At 35.6% G+C, this 17,120-nt stretch overlaps 2 protein-coding genes across 14 annotated transcripts in view; one reads left to right on the top strand and one right to left on the bottom strand.

The window, feature by feature from the left end:
• Nucleotides 1–13,752, bottom strand: part of KIAA0825 (KIAA0825 ortholog) — a 388,655-nt gene extending 374,903 nt beyond the window's left edge. For all 12 annotated transcript variants that reach the window (XM_054688516.1, XM_054688522.1, XM_054688514.1 and 9 more), the window contains exon 1: nt 13,636–13,752. The gene's annotated coding sequence lies outside the window, so the exon portion shown is untranslated. The remainder of the gene's footprint in view (nt 1–13,635) is intronic.
• A 20-nt stretch (nt 13,753–13,772) lies between these two features.
• Nucleotides 13,773–17,120, top strand: part of SLF1 (SMC5-SMC6 complex localization factor 1) — a 69,187-nt gene continuing 65,839 nt past the window's right edge. For both annotated transcript variants that reach the window (XM_037530784.2, XM_037530783.2), the window contains exon 1: nt 13,773–13,891. The gene's annotated coding sequence lies outside the window, so the exon portion shown is untranslated. The remainder of the gene's footprint in view (nt 13,892–17,120) is intronic.

A 17,120-nucleotide genomic window follows, 5' to 3' on the forward strand; every position in this document is an offset into this window, starting at 1 on the left:
ACATGTACTCTTGGCTAAGACCAAAATGATGCACAGTGGAGACTAGAGAGGAGCAAAGCCAGTAACACATTCGTGACCAACCCTGAGGATGTACCATCATATGCACAGAGGAAACGTGAAAGGTCCAGCAGAAAGCAAAGCTAGGGCAAGCTTGAAAAAAGTCTAAACTTTATGTATTTTTCTATCAGTAAATAATGAGGACATGACAGAAGACTTACCAACTCGAAGTGTTACATCATAACCACTGACCAATCACCAGCTTATCATTAAGTTATAGAGGCAAAAGGGTAAGTCCTAAAAATCAAACATAAAATGCAAACAAGGGAAAATAGAGATCACATACTTGGTTTATGCAAATCACTAAGCAAAGAAACACATAAAGAAACAACAATTTTTAGGGAAAAAATCAGAATCCAAAGTTGCTACAACATATATTCCACAATGTTCAACTTTCTACAAGAATTTATAAGACATGCAAAGAAAAAGAAAAAAAGCAGTCAATAGAAACTGAGTGTCCCCAGATGTTGGATTTAAACAAAGACTTCAAAGCAGCTATTATAAATATGTTCAAAGAACAAAAGACCATATATAAAGAATAAAAGGAAAGACAACAATGAATCAAAAATAGAGATTCTCAATGAGACAAAATTTTTAAAAGAACCAAATTGATTAAAAACTTAAATGTCTTCAAAGCTCCTAGAAGAAAACAAAAGAGAAAAGTTCCTTAATATGGATCTTGGCAACAATTTTCTGGATATGATGATAACCAAAGTACAAATGACAAAATCTAAAATAAACAAGTGGGACTACATAAAACCAAAACTCTGCACAGTAAAAGAAACAGTTAACAAAATTAAAAGACAACCTACTAAATGGGAAAAAAAAATCTGATGAAAGGTTAATATCCAATATATATAAAGAACTCATAAAATTCAATAACAAAAACAAATTTAAAAACTCCCAAACAATCTAAGTAAAAATGGGCAAAAACCAGAATAGACATTTTTCCAATATATAAGAATGGCCAATAAGTACATGAAAAGATCATTAATTATTAAAGGAATAGGAATCAAAGTTAAACCACAGCATTACGTCAAGTCTTTTAGAATAACTACCACCAAAAAAATAAAGTAAGGGTGTGGAGAAAGGGAACCCTTATATACTGTTGGTGAAATTGTAAATGGGTGCAACTGCTATGGAAAACATATGGAAATTCTTCCAAAAATTAGAAATATAATTACCATACGATCCAGCAATTCCTCTTCTGTGTATATTGCCAAAGGAAATGAAAACACTATGTCAAGAGATATCTGCATCCTCATGTTCATAAACACATTATTTAAAATGGCCAACTATGAAAACAATTAAATGTCTGTATGTGGAAGAATGGCTAAAGAAAATATGAAATATAATATATATAATGGAATATTATTCAACCATAAAAATGAAAACCCTGCTATTTGTGATAACTTGGATACACATTTGAGGACATTTTACAAGTGAAATGAATCAGAGGGAGACAAATAGTCTATGATCTCACTTAGATGTGAAATCTAAAAATGAAACAAAACTAAATACTTCAAAGAAAAATAGATCAGATGTGCGGTTACCCATGTAGTAGGGCAGTGAAATTAAATTAAGGTGGTCAAAAGGTACATATTTTTAGTTATAATTAAGTATAGGGGACATAATGTATAATATAACTATAGTTGATACTGATGCATAGTATATTTGAAAGCTGCTAAGAAAGTATTAATAGATTCAAAGAGTTCTCATCATAGTCACCACAAGGAGAATAACTTATTTTCTTTTTTGTATTTTTATAGATGTCAACTAAATTTATTGTGGTAATCAGTTCACAATATACATAAATCAAGTCAATCTGTTATATATCTTAAATTTATAGTGTTGTATGTCAATTATATTTCAATAAAACTGGGTGGAAAGTAAAGAAGAAGCAAATGGAAATCTGAAAGTATAATAAATGAAAATGCAGTAGAGGGATTGACAGCAGATTCAAGATGATCTAAAAAGAATTAGTGAATTTAAGATAAATGAATAGAAATCACCCAAACAGGAGAAGAGAGAGAAAAAGGAATTGTTAAAAATGAATACTCAGAGAGACATGTCAGATAATCATAACAATATCAAAAAACATGTGGGGAGTTTCCAGAAGGAGCTAGTGGATAGACAAAATATATGCAGAAATAAGTTTCAATAATATACCAAATTTGGTGAAAAATATTAATGTACTCATCATAAAATTTCCACAAACCCCAAGTAGAACAAATATAAAGAGATTGTTATCTGGACATAATGGTAGTCAAACTAATGAAGGACAAAAACCAAGAGAAAATCTTAAAAGTGGCAAGTGAAAACTAACTCCTACCATATAGGTAACCAAATCTAGGGAAAAAAAAAAGATCCAATCACATGTCATCTATAAGACATATATCTTACATTCAAAGGCAAAAAATAGACTAAAATAAAAAGATGAAAAAAGATGTCAAGCAAATAATAACCATAGTAGTACTGGGGAAGGGGAGGGAGAGAATTCAAATGAATAAAATTAGGAATGAAAGAGGGAACATTATTACTAACTTATAGAAATAAAAGAGATGATAAAGGGGTAGTATGGTCAACTGCATATCATTAAATTATTACCTAGATGAAATAGGCAGCTTCCTACAAACTATTGAAACTGACTCAAGAAGATGAAAAGTACAAATATGAACAAGGGGATTGAATTAATAATTCACAAAGGTAAGTCGAAGGTGAGATGGAGTCTCTGGGAACTTCTACCAAAGATTTAAAGAATAACACCAATCCTTCCTAAATTCTCCCCCCAAAAAACAGAAAAAAAATAGGAAACCATTCCCAATATTTTCTAATGTCTAATACTATCCTGATACCAAAATCAGACAAATATGTCACAAGAAAAGGAAACTATAGATCAATATTCATTATGAACATAAAAGCAAAACATTCACAATATCTTAGCAAGCCAAATCCTGCAACACATGAAAAAAATTATAGAAACACTATGACTAATTGGGATCTATTCCAGTAATGAACAGTTAAATCAACATAGGAAAATGAATCAGTAACAATTTACTAATAGAAAAAAGGACAAAACTACATTGTGATCTAAGTAGATGCAGTAAAGAATGTGTCCAACTCCAACACCCTTTCATGATAAAAAAATTCAAAAAACTAGGAATAGGAGAAAATTTCACCAACCTGATAGAGAACATCTACAAAAACCCCACAGCTGACATAGTTAAAGGTAAAAGAATGAAAGCTTTGTCCTTAAGAACAGGAACATGACAAGAATGCCCAGTTTTATTATTTCTATTCAACACTGTACTGGAAATTCTAGTCAGGACAATTAGGCAAGAAAAGCAGATAAAGGTATACAGATTGGAAGAGAAATAATAAAACTTAGTTTACTTATAGATGATATGATCTTGTAAGTAGAAAGTTAAAGAATTCTAAACCAAAGAAGCAAACAAAAAACCCCCTCAACTATTGGATCTAATATATTCAACAGTTTGCAGGATCAAATAATAAATAAAAATCAATTGTATTTCTCTATACTAGCAATTAACAACTTGATAAAACTAGATTAAATTAGAAACTTGATTAAAATTAGAAAAATTTGATTAAATTAGAAAATCAATTAAACTTGATTAAATTAGAAAAATAATTCTATTTATAATATCATCAAGTAGAATAAAATATCTAGGAAAAACTTTAAAAGAAATGTGCAAGCCTTGTCCATTGAAAACTATAAAACATCACTGAAAGAAAATGAATTAGACCTAAATAAGCAGAAAGTTCATGTTTATGGATTGAAATACTTAATATTTTTAAAATGGCAATACTTCCCAAATTAATCTACAGATTCAATGCAATTTCTATTAAAAAATCTCTGCTGATTTTGCAAAAATTAACAAACTGATCTTAAAATTCTTACGGAAATGCAAGAGACCCAAAATAGCCAGGACAATGCTGAAAGAGAAGAACAAAGTTAGAGAATTCACATTTCCCATTTGTAAAGATTTATTAGAGTGCTATAACAATCAAGACTGCATGGTAAAATAGGCATAAAATAGGCATAAGCAATCAATGGAGTAGAATTGAGAGTCCAGAAATAAACCCATACAATGTTGAATTGATTTTTGATGAGGGTTTCAAGAAAATTCAAAGAGGAAAAATTAGTCTCTTCAAGAAAATGTTGCTGAGACAACTTGATACCAATGTGCAAAAGAATGAAATTGGACTCTTTCATCAAATAATAAAAGAAATTTACTGAGAATTGATCAAACACCTAAAAATAAACGCTGAAATATATAAAATTCAAAGAAGGTATCATAGGTGTAAATCTAGATCTCGATTAGGCAATGGTTTCTTAGAAAAAATAATAAAGTGAAAAACATAAATTGGGCTTCATAAAAATTAAAAACATTGTGTTTTAAAGGACACTCAATAAAACAAAAAACAACAGTATGGGAGAAAATATTTGCAAATCAAATACCTGATTAGGGGATAGTATCCTAGAAACTATAAAGAACTATTACAACTCGACAACGAAATGGCAAATAATTCAATTTAAAAAATGGTAAAGCATTAAGTAGACATTTCACCAAAGATGATATGCAAATGGTCAATAAATACAGAATATGATTATGCGAACTTGAGACCACATGAGATACCACTTCACAACTCACTAGAATGACTACAATCAAAGACAGACAATAATGTGTCGGGAAGGATGTTGAGAAATAATGTTTAGAGAAGGCTGTTGAGAAATCAAAACTCTATTTCATTTCACATTTTGTAGTAACTTTTGTGATTTCTCCCACTACACTGAAAGCATTAGCTAGAGATCTTTCCCTCTTCAGTGTACTTGGTACTACTGCCACAATCTATCAGTTAGGGCACTTGTCACACTGTAATTATTGATTTGCTTATCTCTCTTAACCATCAGACTATAACCTTCTTAAGACAAGGACAGTGTCTACTTTTGCATCCCAGTCTCTAGCATATTCGTTTGGCACAGAAAAAGAACAATGAAAGGTTAAATAAAAGACTCCAAAATATGATACACATATGCCTCGGGGAGGCCTTGTGTTCTTTTGGGGGTTCAAAAAGTTCAAAACTATTTTTGTAAGAAAACATTATAGGCCTTTTCACTAAGTAAACACTTGCACTAATAATACAAAAGGAATAATTCCCTAGCACAAATGGCAGTTTCCAAACTTTATTAGTTTTCCATTCCTGCTAAAATAAGTTGCCACAAATTTATGGGTATATAACCACATAAATTTATTATCTTTTATTTTCCTCATTGTGACAGGTAGTTTTCAAGGAATCTGAAAGTCTTTTTTATTTGATAATCACATCTGACAACTACATCAGGCCTGAATTACATACTAAGCAAGTCTTAATATTTCCATTTTATGAATGAATCAAATGATAAAAAAGAGTTGTAAAATTCCTTATGCTTTTAAATAGCAAAATTATTTTAAACATAGAATCAAAGCAAAATTATCAGCTAAATAAAATTCAGATTAACATGTTAAATGATGCTTTCCTCAAATTTAAGTATCACTTCCAGTTCTGTATGCCACAGTAAATAGCCTATTGAGTTGCAGCATCTCAATATCCCTGTATGCAGTGTGGCAACTCAATCCTAGCACGCAAATATTTTTTTACTTCCAAATCTAAGCAGATCTTCAATAGCATATTATGCACACAGGTGCAATGACAATAATTGTCTTGAATAAGAGCTCATGATTCATGTCATTTTTTACACTTGAGGTTCATTTCACAAATGAAGGCTAAAAGGAGAACTACAGAAAAGGCTAACATCTTGATTAAATGACCCTGCCAGCCTACACACATGCATAGATAGATTTAATTGATCTCAGTTGCTCTAACAGATTTATTACCTTACAGGTCTCTGTTAGAAGTCTGAAATGGATCTCACTAGGGTAAAACATATAATCAGCAAGGCAGTTCTTTTCAGCTCTTTGGAACGCCCACATTTCTTTACATTTTCTAGTTTCTAGAGGCTACTTCCTTGGCTGATGGGCTACTTCCCACTTTCCAGTTAGGTGTATGAGTTTAGTCTCCTTCGCATCACATCACTCTGAATTACGCCTTTGCCTCTTTCTTCTAATTTCAAGAACCATTAATCATATTGGACTTGAATAATCTATTTTAAAGTAAACTGATTTGCTAATTAGTTTACCATAAAATTAATACTTTAATGCCATATAACATATTCACACCTTCTAGGGATTCAGTTGGAGATCTTTGGGGGACAATTATCCTCCCTATCATGGCAATCATTTTTCACCATCATATGGTTGGAATAAAAAAAAAAAGCCACATTCACTTAATAATATCCTTCATGAGATGGTGGAAAATAGAAATTTTACTAATTCAAGCTTTGAGTACACCACACACATTCTCAAAATTAACCAAATTAGGCTGTAACTTCAAGGAAAACATTTGACAATATCTGTTGCCAATGATAAAATGTGTGCTTTCAAAGCAAAAATGAGAATTTTGGAAAATGCACATATTGTTAGATGGATAATTTCCCAGTATTTTCAGATTTACCTGATAAGATTATTGGTGATATTAACAAATAGAATTTTTTATATTATATAATAAATGATATTAAGATGTGGAAGATAGCATACCTAAATGAATTAAATATTTTCCATGCTGTAAGAAAATCATGCGTTTGTAAAATATTCAAAGTACAAGATAATATAGACAAAGATATTTCTAAGTAACAGAATACAGAAAGATTGATGATTTCAGGGCCTCCCTGGTGGTGCTGGGGTTAAACTCTCAGTGTTATCAAGCTATGGCCTGCCACTGTTGCTTGAGTTCCATCCCCTGCCAGGGAGCTAACCCACATGGAGCAGCAGACCTCTCCTGTCCCAATGGTTGCTCCCCTCAGCTGTGTATTTCAGTAGATCTGCCTGTTCTGCTTCCCACTCTGTCTTTGGTGAATTCTCTTACCGCCCCCCCCACGCCCCGCACCTCTCGCCTGTACCCCAGTTCTTACACACATAATTAAATAAAAAAAAATTTTTAAATGATTGATGATTTAGAGTCAAAATTGCAAATAAACTTTAAGAAACTACCACTTATTAAATTTTGGTGTAGAATCAAAGAAAAATATTAACAATTATCTCAAGAGGCTACTAAAATACTTTCTTTTCTTACAACATGTTCTGTGTGAAGTTAGATTTTCACTTCAACCAAAACAACATATTACAATCCAGATAAATCAGGATTTCATAAACACATAAAGAAATATATTACCATGTAGTTATATACAAAACTTGCATTTAAAGTTTTGTGAGTTTAAGGTATGTGAACTCCAGACTAACTGTTAAATTAGCTGAATTCTCCAAAGGGAGTGTGGCAAGTAAGTTTAGGTGAGGTGGCAATGGCTACTGACTGTTAGAAACAACTGCATTTGTACAACATCTTTGACACTCAGTGGCAATGGTTAGGGAAGAGTTCTATCTTCATTAAATCTTAACAAACGATAAAAGAGGAGGGGAAAGGACTATTATATTAACCAACAGAAATAAAGAGTAATTATGTGCCCTGAGAAGAACAAACAAGATGCCTTTTTCTGGAAGCATGATACAAAAATAAGAGTCCTAAATTTAGATTCTTAATGATGGAGGGTAAGATTAGAACATTTGGGATGGAGGCTTCACAAGGCCAAAAACTGGAGGTGGGAGCAGAAATAATTAACATAGTTTTTAAACCAGTTATAGAAATGAAAAATCCGTAGGCCCAGGAAATCGTGAGGTGGAGAATGCTATGGAAAATATCTGTAAGTTCAGACCAGGCGTGGGTTTGTGGAGATTGAAGGTGACTATAGAAAATAACAAGTCTTTACAAATTAACCCAACCACATCCTAAAAGCGATTAATTTAACAATAAATAATAATTCCACAATAGAATGAGGCCTTCCCCAATAGAAGACCATATGAGAACATTTACTGCACTGGCAAAATGGAGCTTTCATCCCAAGATGAAAGACAGGAAGTTAGTCTGAATCTGTTGTTTTCAAATTCAACTGTGATTCTGCTAACAAACATATTTTATATCCAAATTCTGAGGCCACACATATCTAAAACAAAAATGTAGGTTAATACTCAACTAACTAGTTCTACAATTGCACATTAAAAACAACAATGTGGAGTAAGGGGATAGTGGTGGAAACCTACAGAACTATAATATCTCGATTTTTTTAAACTTGGAGTTATCTTTGGGTAGGAGGGAAATGGATGCTCAAGTTTAGGCTAATATTCAACTACGGATTGTCTCATTACTCAGCAGTTAAAAATTGTTATATTTATAGGCGACCCAAATTCTGAAATTTAGACAGCAGTTTGTTTAACCACCCAATGTTAAAAACCAATTGCTTAGCTAATGTTTGCATTTTTAAACCGTTATTTGGAACAGATCTTCTGATTCCTTAACTGTTCTCTGGCTAACAAAATTGTATTATAAAATATAAGAAGTTGTTAGTCTAAGAACATATGTCTCAAATGTTAATGTCAATGTCTGGCAGTAGGGATTGTACTTTTCTTTCGGGAGGGTGGGACAGGCAGGAAAACTCAAGAGCTGAATTTAAATACACTTGTAAATTATAGCATGTGACAACTGTCAATTATTTTTACTAATAGCTAAGATTATACTGAATACTGTGGTCACATGGGATTCCTTTAACAGATAACTTTTGCTCACAGATTTTCCATCGGCCTGGTGAAGCTTTCTTAGAACAGTGTTGTAGTGTGAGATCCTGTGCTCCCTACCTCCTGCTTCTGCAGAGTTGGTCAGACCAAGACTGAAGCCTGAAGGCAGTTCTCTCCTACTCTCCCTCCCTTTCTTTAATCCTTCACAGACAGTTTCCCCAAAAAACCTTTTAATTACCTAATCCCTGCTGACCATCTCTTTCTCTGGGAATTTGAAAGAACAGAGTGTTTACAAATCTAGCCATTATATGTATTATTATTTCATTTAATCTTCATAACCACCCTATGAAGACATTACTTTTCCCATTTTACAAATAAGGAAATAGAGTGGAAAGTAACTTTCCCAGCATCACACCAGTAGTGAGAGAGCTAGGATTTGACTCGTCTGTCTGACTTCACAGTTGGAGGCCCAGACCTTATTCTAAAGCCATTAGACTTTATTAAACAATAGCAGCAAAAACTAGACAGATTTCTAATAAAATTTTTCTGATGCCTCCATATACTTTCACACATTATTACATTTAATCCTAATAATATCCATAGGGTCAAATAACAGTTCGAGGAAAAAGGATTTGGGAATCAAAGAATTTAAGTAACTGCTTCAAGATCATATATGTAAGTTCCTAAATTTGAAATCACACTCAGGTATCTGAATTCAGTTCTTTAATTATACCACTCTAATTATTAATCAAAATGACAATTTTGTCTGAGATAATTTTCTTCAATAAAGGATCACTTAAATAATTTGAAGATACATATATATTAAAAATATATATATAAATATATACTTTATTAGCAATATAGGCTATTTTCCCTGAGCTATCTCACCTTATCTACTTGCATTTTAACCAAAGTTTATAGGAAATAGGTGGCACACTGTTTCAAAAAATTATCTCTAGTAACATCAAAAGATGAGGCTGGAAGGCAGTATTCTCTTCCTACTTTCTAAGGATTTTAAATATAATTATGCTGACTTTTACCTTTACCTCCTGACCCAACCGCAGTCTTTGAGTTCAGCACTGAAAAACTTCCCTTAACCAGAGTCATCTGATAAGATGAGTAAGCAGTCTGTAGAAGCATCATTTTCAAAGACCAAACCCCTGGCTGCTTCCAGGCCTCAAATGGAATGCAATGTAACAGTACTGTGCATTATGATTGACAGAAGGGATCCAGCAAGATGTTGAGCAGCCTGAAATTAGGGTAATAGTATTCAAATACTGGAAAGAGATTTGTTTTGTTATCTGCAGAAAGCATTGTGGAGGGTCATGAAACAGAAAGGGGCAATCCTGGAGGGCAATCCTGGAGGAGCAGATACAGGAAGGGGAGGCAGATCCATGTCTGACCCTTTCCTGGGGCTACCAGGAGCCACTCCTAAGAGAGGAAAGCCCAGGGGTCCCCTAACCAGTTCAACTTGTGATTTTAGACTGGGAAACTGAAACTCAGCAAGGAGCAGGAAGTTGTTCAGGGTCACAGACATCAGGAAGGAGCAGGAGTCACAGAGGAGAAAGTAGGAAGACTTCACAGCTCAAGAGAATCCCCAGTAAATCCCTGTGATCACAGCTCAGTGCTTACACCCAACATTCACCCCACAGGAACAACATGCTTGTAGGAGAGTTCCTACATGAGTTCATGTCCCTGCCAGGCGGAGGTCCAAAAGCAACTGAGAGAAAGTCCCTTAAAGCTCCTTGACACCTCTGGGCAATCCTGAGTCAAGGTGACAGCCATCAGAGCATCTGGTTAGCCAGGATGGAGAAGGGAAATTCACAGCCAGGCAGGAACCTGGCTGGGGCTGGGAGTCAGTGGCTAGGCGTTGGGCAGGTGCTGATTGGGGATTTTGGATAATTTTTCATTACTTGTACTTTTTTACATAATCATGTATTTCTGTAAAAAGTGAGTATTATTTCTTTAACAAAAGAAATGCCAATACCACCTTCCACCCCGTTCTGGGTATACACACAAATCATGGCTTACGGCAGGTCCTCCAATAATGTTGTTTCATTCAACATCATTTAATTATAAGGTTAAAGAGAAGAAAAAAAAACAAACATGAGACAACTTATCCGGCGACCTATTTTGTTATATAAGTTTTGCTTAAACTCCAAGAACTTACTGAGGACATGACATGAGGGTTTATTGTACTGCAAAAGTTCTAGCATTCATAACATGACCCCTCTATTACCCACGTTTTGGTATTCTTTATCTCCTGTCTTCTCTGCAGAATACCACATTGCCTTTTATGATGTGTTTAGTAGACACTACAGTTCAAGGTCAACACATATAACAATAAATAAGCATGACCTTATTTATATGTTAAGTCTCTTCTTATTTTCAAGTTATTTTTATTGGGGTAACACTGGTTTACAACACTGTACATGATTTAGGGGTATAGGATCACACCTCCTCAGATGTAGGTCACCACACCACCCCCACCACCAATATACCCAAAGTCCATTACCATAGATCACTGCATCCCTGATCCACTTTGTTCCCACTCTCACCCTCCCACCCTCCTCCAGTAGCTTGAATTCTGCAACCATATTTCTAGGGTTTATTTTGGTTTCATTTTGATTGTTCCTATGTTTTGTTTCTCTACATTCCACATAGGAGTGAAATCATCCAGTATATGTCTTTTTCCTTCTGATTTATTTCACTTAGCATAATCCCTTCCAGTTCTATCCAGGTTGTCACAAATGGCAAGAATTCATATTTTTTTCTTGGTAAATGCTTTCATAAAAAAGTAGAGACAAATACTTCTCTATGGATGGATAAATAAATAAATAATATGGATAAATAAATTCCAAGAATTCTCCATTCAAATGAATGTTTATTCAGTCCCACTATATGCCATCATGCAAAAAACAGATATTTTCTTTCTGTCTACACACATATGTGTGGGGTGTGTGTTTGTGCGTGTGTGTGTGTGTGTGTGTGTGTGTGTGTGTAGAAAGCAGATAGCAGGCACTCTGGACTTAAGAGTCACTAATATACCAATAGTCTTTAGATTGGTTGCATTTGTTTAATTATCATGGTAAAATTGGCCAAGGATCAACACAGAAAAAAATTATATTCATATGTCAAAATTATCTAGATGATTTCCTTAAATACCTAATACATGACAACCTTAACCCTTAATATATGGAATTAATTCCTTAATTCCTTAACACATTTTTAAATCTCTTTATATTCTGGTTTTACTATTTCATGAACCTTTGAATGAGACTGTATACAATCTATCCAATTTTAGCTGGGAGTGAAAGTGATATAATTTTTTTATGAGGATAGAGCACAGTAAAAAGAGTCAAAGTTTGGAGTCAACTAGACTCTCTCAATTTTGTTAATTGTGCCATTAATTCTATAATTTGTGGGAACATTTTTGAGTCTCAGTCACAATGTCCCAGTAGAAAATGTTTGCACAATGGGGAAAATGATTTTTCTTATAGAACTGTTGTGTAAAATAAATAAATGAAATAATGAAAGTCAAGTACCTGGCAGACAGTAGCTATTTGTAGTTAGTATTAGTGGCTGGTTATATTACTGTGAAAAGAGATACCTCAAGTCAAAAGCAATGATTTAAAAAATCACAGCCTGTCTGAAAACTAGTTACTGTAGTTTTCCTTAGATTACTTACAATGCTTTCAGTTGGTTAAAAAAAAAAAAAAAAACCCGACTCAATAAAAATGACAAAACTGGAACCAGCTGAAGGGATTTAAATGGTTGTTGAATTATTACTCAACAAGGAGATTAGACCATCAACGAGCTGTCTAAATACAGATGCATTACTTTCAAAAGGTAACAAGACTGATGCATCAGGGGCCTTGAACTGAACATACTATTTTTTCTTTATGGTAGAGTTATCCATAGAACTTTTTGGAACTGGTTGTCTTGAAAAAATTCAAATCAGCTGCTTTTTGTCAGAAGAAAAAAAAAGGTGTCTATTTAAACATAAGATGGAGAGTGAAAACTACTTACCTAAAGAAACTACCTTACTCAAGACTGAAGTCGCCAAGACTCACTACATCAGCTTCAACTGAATGAGCAACTTTCCTCACATTATCTCTGGTTGGAACCATTTCTTTTTTAAACTATTCTGGCAACCTCAGAGCTCTATCCAAAATTTTCCAGACGCTTTCATTACTGAGAAAGACTAGAGCAGGGCAAAAGCATTCCTTTCTGAAAGCACACCCACTGCTTAATCTCTGGTTTCCAAAAGGTAAATAAATGATGTATCTAAAGCACACATACGAAATTATAAACTTGTTCCCCTATCTTATCAGCTCACAGCAACCAGAAAATCAAAGGCCACTTTCATTCAATTCAAATTGCAGCGGAAACGTTGATTTAATTCTAAATCAGGAATAATGTCTTCATCCCACTTCCAAAATGTTTGTAAAAGATGACCACTTCAACCAACTGCCAGCCTCCGAGGCACTGCACCACAGGCAAATGGAAACAGTACTTTAGGAAAAGATTGAAAAGTAGCTCTGGGGAATCCCGGGTGACCAAACCCTGCAAACGGGACAGTGAGGGCACTCCTTGATCGTCTGTAGAAAGGCTAGGTAGTAAACCGAGTTGCGCACGGTGTCTTCGGCCGCACACAGGGAAACTTGGAGACTCGAATTCAATTTCCAAGTTGAACACAGATACTGCGAGTGCAGAAGAGAGAAAGTCGGGGTCCCAGGGCCTCCTCCAGCAGCACAGAGGCTGAAGCGCCGCGGGACTTACTCCTCCCGACTCAACACTCCTGTTCACTTCTCGGTGCACTCAAGATGCTACACCGAGCTCCGGCCAGCCGAAAATATCCGGGCCGGGAGATAATCCAGAAAAAATCACTTACCAATCTCCCACCTCCCGTGCGGTAGGCCCTCCAGCCAGAAGCAAGCCCCGCAGCGGTTCAGGCCACCCTGACGACGGGGCGAGAGCGTCACTGACAACCACCCGGAAGTGGCACAAATGCTTCCGGGGCCGCCGAGCGCGCGGCGGGAAATTATTTCCCAGAGCCCGGATTAGTGAAGCCGCCGGGCTGCCGCGGCAGTCGTCACCGCTGTCATCACCGCCACCCGAAGGAGGCGTCCAGACTCTCCGGCGGGAAGGTAAAGAGCTTCAGCTCGGAAGACACTGTGTCCCCCTGGCTCTGTGGGGATGAGTTTCCTCCGCGCCCCTCAAGTTTCTGCCGCTGCCGGTTGTGAGGCTGGGAAAGGGCTGGGGTGAGCCGCGGCGGTGCCTCTGGCGCTTTTCGCCGTCGCCTTCGGTGCCCGCAGCCGGCTCCCCGCGCTCGGCGCCCGCGTCGACGGCCAGAGGCCGCGGACCCGCTCCTCGTTCCGCCGCGCCTCGACGGAGGCGGCCGCCGAGCGCCTCTGCAGCGCCGGCTCAGCCTCGTCCCCGCCTCCTGTTTGCGCAGCTCGGCGGCTCGGTCCCCTGCCAGGAAGGCTCTAGGCCACCCGCGTCTCTTGTTTCCATAGAGCCAACCGGGGCGTCTTCTCCTTGAATCCCAGGTTCTTGGCTGCTTTCCATAATTTAGCGTCAGTGCAGGTGGCTGGGATCCCCCGGGCCGTTCCTTTCTCCACAGTCGAATTTTTAAACGTATCCAAATGGTATGCGAATCCTTGCGACTTCTGTAGGCCTTTAAATACACACCCACCCACACACCCACACCCCCCACCCACCACACACACACCCCCACCCACCACCACACACAACCCCACAACACCCCCCCAACACACACACACACACACACACACACACACACACACACCCGCCGCTAAAAGAGAGCGTCTCTGTTTCTGGGAATTAAGCTATCTTAGCTATCTTGAAAGGTTATTCTGATATTTTTTCCACTCGCAAGACCAGTTAAATATGAACCAAAAAAATTGACCACCTTCGGCTACTTCATATTTGGATTTGACCCAGAAATTTGACAGCCTGATTTTGGAAGTGCCAAGATGTTGTGGGTTTTTTTTTGGTTGGTTTGTTTTTCAGACTAATGACTATTCTGTATTCAAAAACCAAAATAAATAAATAATGGAAAGATATAAATTTCCGGTGAAACACTAGGAATGAAATTTTAAACAATTTACAGTAGGCATATTTGTGACAGACACTGCACCTTGTGAACTTTTTAGTTTGTTATTACGTTGCGCATCAGTTCTGACAAGTGTTCATTATTGATGTGCAAGATGTTCTCATTTTTAAGTTCCACTAACCTGTGTTGCTGGTGTTTAGTACATAAATTGATAGCTTGGAGTGGATTTTTGTAAAGGGCTTCGTTTGATAAAGTCTGAGTTAACTCAGTATTAAGTTAAATGATGATTTTCAAATTTGTGAATGTATAAATTTTTATTACAGAGATAATTTAGCCTTCAGTAATGCAATAAGCTCCCTTTACATGTGTTTTCTAAATCCAGATTTTGTCTTAATCACTTACATAATGTTTTATATGATTTTATCTTTTCTTGTGTCTCTAAAGAAGGCATAATTCATGTTCAACAGTCTTTGAAAGGTGGTAAAAAATGATTACTTTTCATAATCAAAATTCAAAACTCTTAAGATTTCATAATAACTGTCTACTGTTTCCCTCAGAGTCCAAAAACATTGACTTAAAAAAACAGTACTGTAGCTTTATTAGACAGTATCTCCTGATTAATTTATTCTAAAATTGTCTTTTCTCTATTCAAATAAGTTTAAAAAATAAAACCGCAATTCCATATTCACTCTGAATAATGAAATCTAAAGAAAAAGTAGAACATTTTCCTCAAAAATATAACTAAAATGAAATATCTTGAAATTTTGTCCTTTAAAATATATTTGCTTTCTGTTTCTTACCCTTAATGATGTTATTGCTTAAAATAAAATATTCCTGAACTTCACTTAGTTCTTACATCAATAATTATTTTGTCATAAAAAATATACTCTTCTGTTATTTTTAATATAGAAGAAAATTCCATATGAATTAGTCTAGTAATCAATTCCTGTCCATTTTCAGAGGAAACTAATGAAAGCTTTCATAAGAAAATGACACTTTAGATTGTTTCTAGAAATGCTTTGAAATTTTAGATATTAGTGTTATTTTTCTGAAATTATATTTATTTTTAGTGATATTGGTGATCTTAAATGACTCCCCACCCTCAAAAGTAGATTCCTTTTCATTCAATGTATTTTTCTCTTGCACTAGCTGAAAAATAGAAATGTAAGTCAAAATGTTGTTGGAGAAAAGATGGATCATTTTTGTAGAAACAGATTTAAATCTTTGTATCTTGATTTCACATTTACTAGTCTTGTATCCTTGATTAGTTTCTTAATCTCTCAGATTCCCCAGTATCCTCATCTATATATACAGAGTAACAACACCTCCATTGTGTAGACAAAAATGAACTAACTTATATGTTCCTACAAAGTCCTTAATGCTCCTACTAAGTCATACAAAGTTCTTAGATTATTAAAGCAGGTTTGATTTCATTCCCCGTGGTTAACCAGTGTCTACTGTCCATCCATTCTCTTTTCCCTGAACATCCTTCCACTTGTCCTTCTTGCTTAAGGACCCCTTCATTTTATAACTCCTTCATCTAATATCTCCTTGCTTTGTACGGTACTGGATACTTTGGGCATCTCCAAAGTTCTCTTAACCTCTCGTTTCTTCCTCACCGAAGGCACTTTGCTGCTGCTTTTTCAGTTACTTCCTCTACTCCTAAATTTACCATCAAAGAGACTGATTATGACTATTCCTTTCCCAAATAATGCCATTAAAATCTTGTCATTGGATACCACCAGCAAGAATAAATTTACACACACGCACTTGAAGGATGGGGCAAGAATCAGCAATTTTTTTTTTTAAATTCCTAAGGCCAGGTAATGAAAATAAGCCAAAGGCGTGTATTGGCTCCTAGTCACTAGGAGTCACAGAATTCCTAAACAGGTCCTTATTTCAGTCTATTGTTTCCTTAATTGACTTGCTGTCTCATTGATCTGTCCGGTGATGTAAGTGAAGTGTTGAAATCCCCTAACTACTATTATGTTGTTGTCGTTGTCTGTTTTTAGATTTGTTTATAATTGCTTCATGTATATTGATGCTCCTTTGTTTGGTGAATATATATTGATGAGTGTGACGGACTAATCCCTTAATCATTTATATAATGTCCATCCTTTTCCCTTGTTACCTTTTTTTTTTAAGCTGGAAGTTTATTTTACCTTGTATGAATATGACTGGCCTTGACTTTTTTAGGGTACCATTTACTTATAGGATTGTTTTCCAGCCTTTTGAGCTTTTATTTATCTGGATCTCAGATAGGTCTTCTGGAGTCAGCAGAAAGGTGGGTTTTGATTTCT

Source organism: Talpa occidentalis, unplaced genomic scaffold (genome assembly GCF_014898055.3).
Source record: "Talpa occidentalis isolate TD23 unplaced genomic scaffold, MPIMG_talOcc4v2.1 talOcc4.6, whole genome shotgun sequence".
Classification (NCBI taxonomy): domain Eukaryota; kingdom Metazoa; phylum Chordata; class Mammalia; order Eulipotyphla; family Talpidae; genus Talpa; species Talpa occidentalis.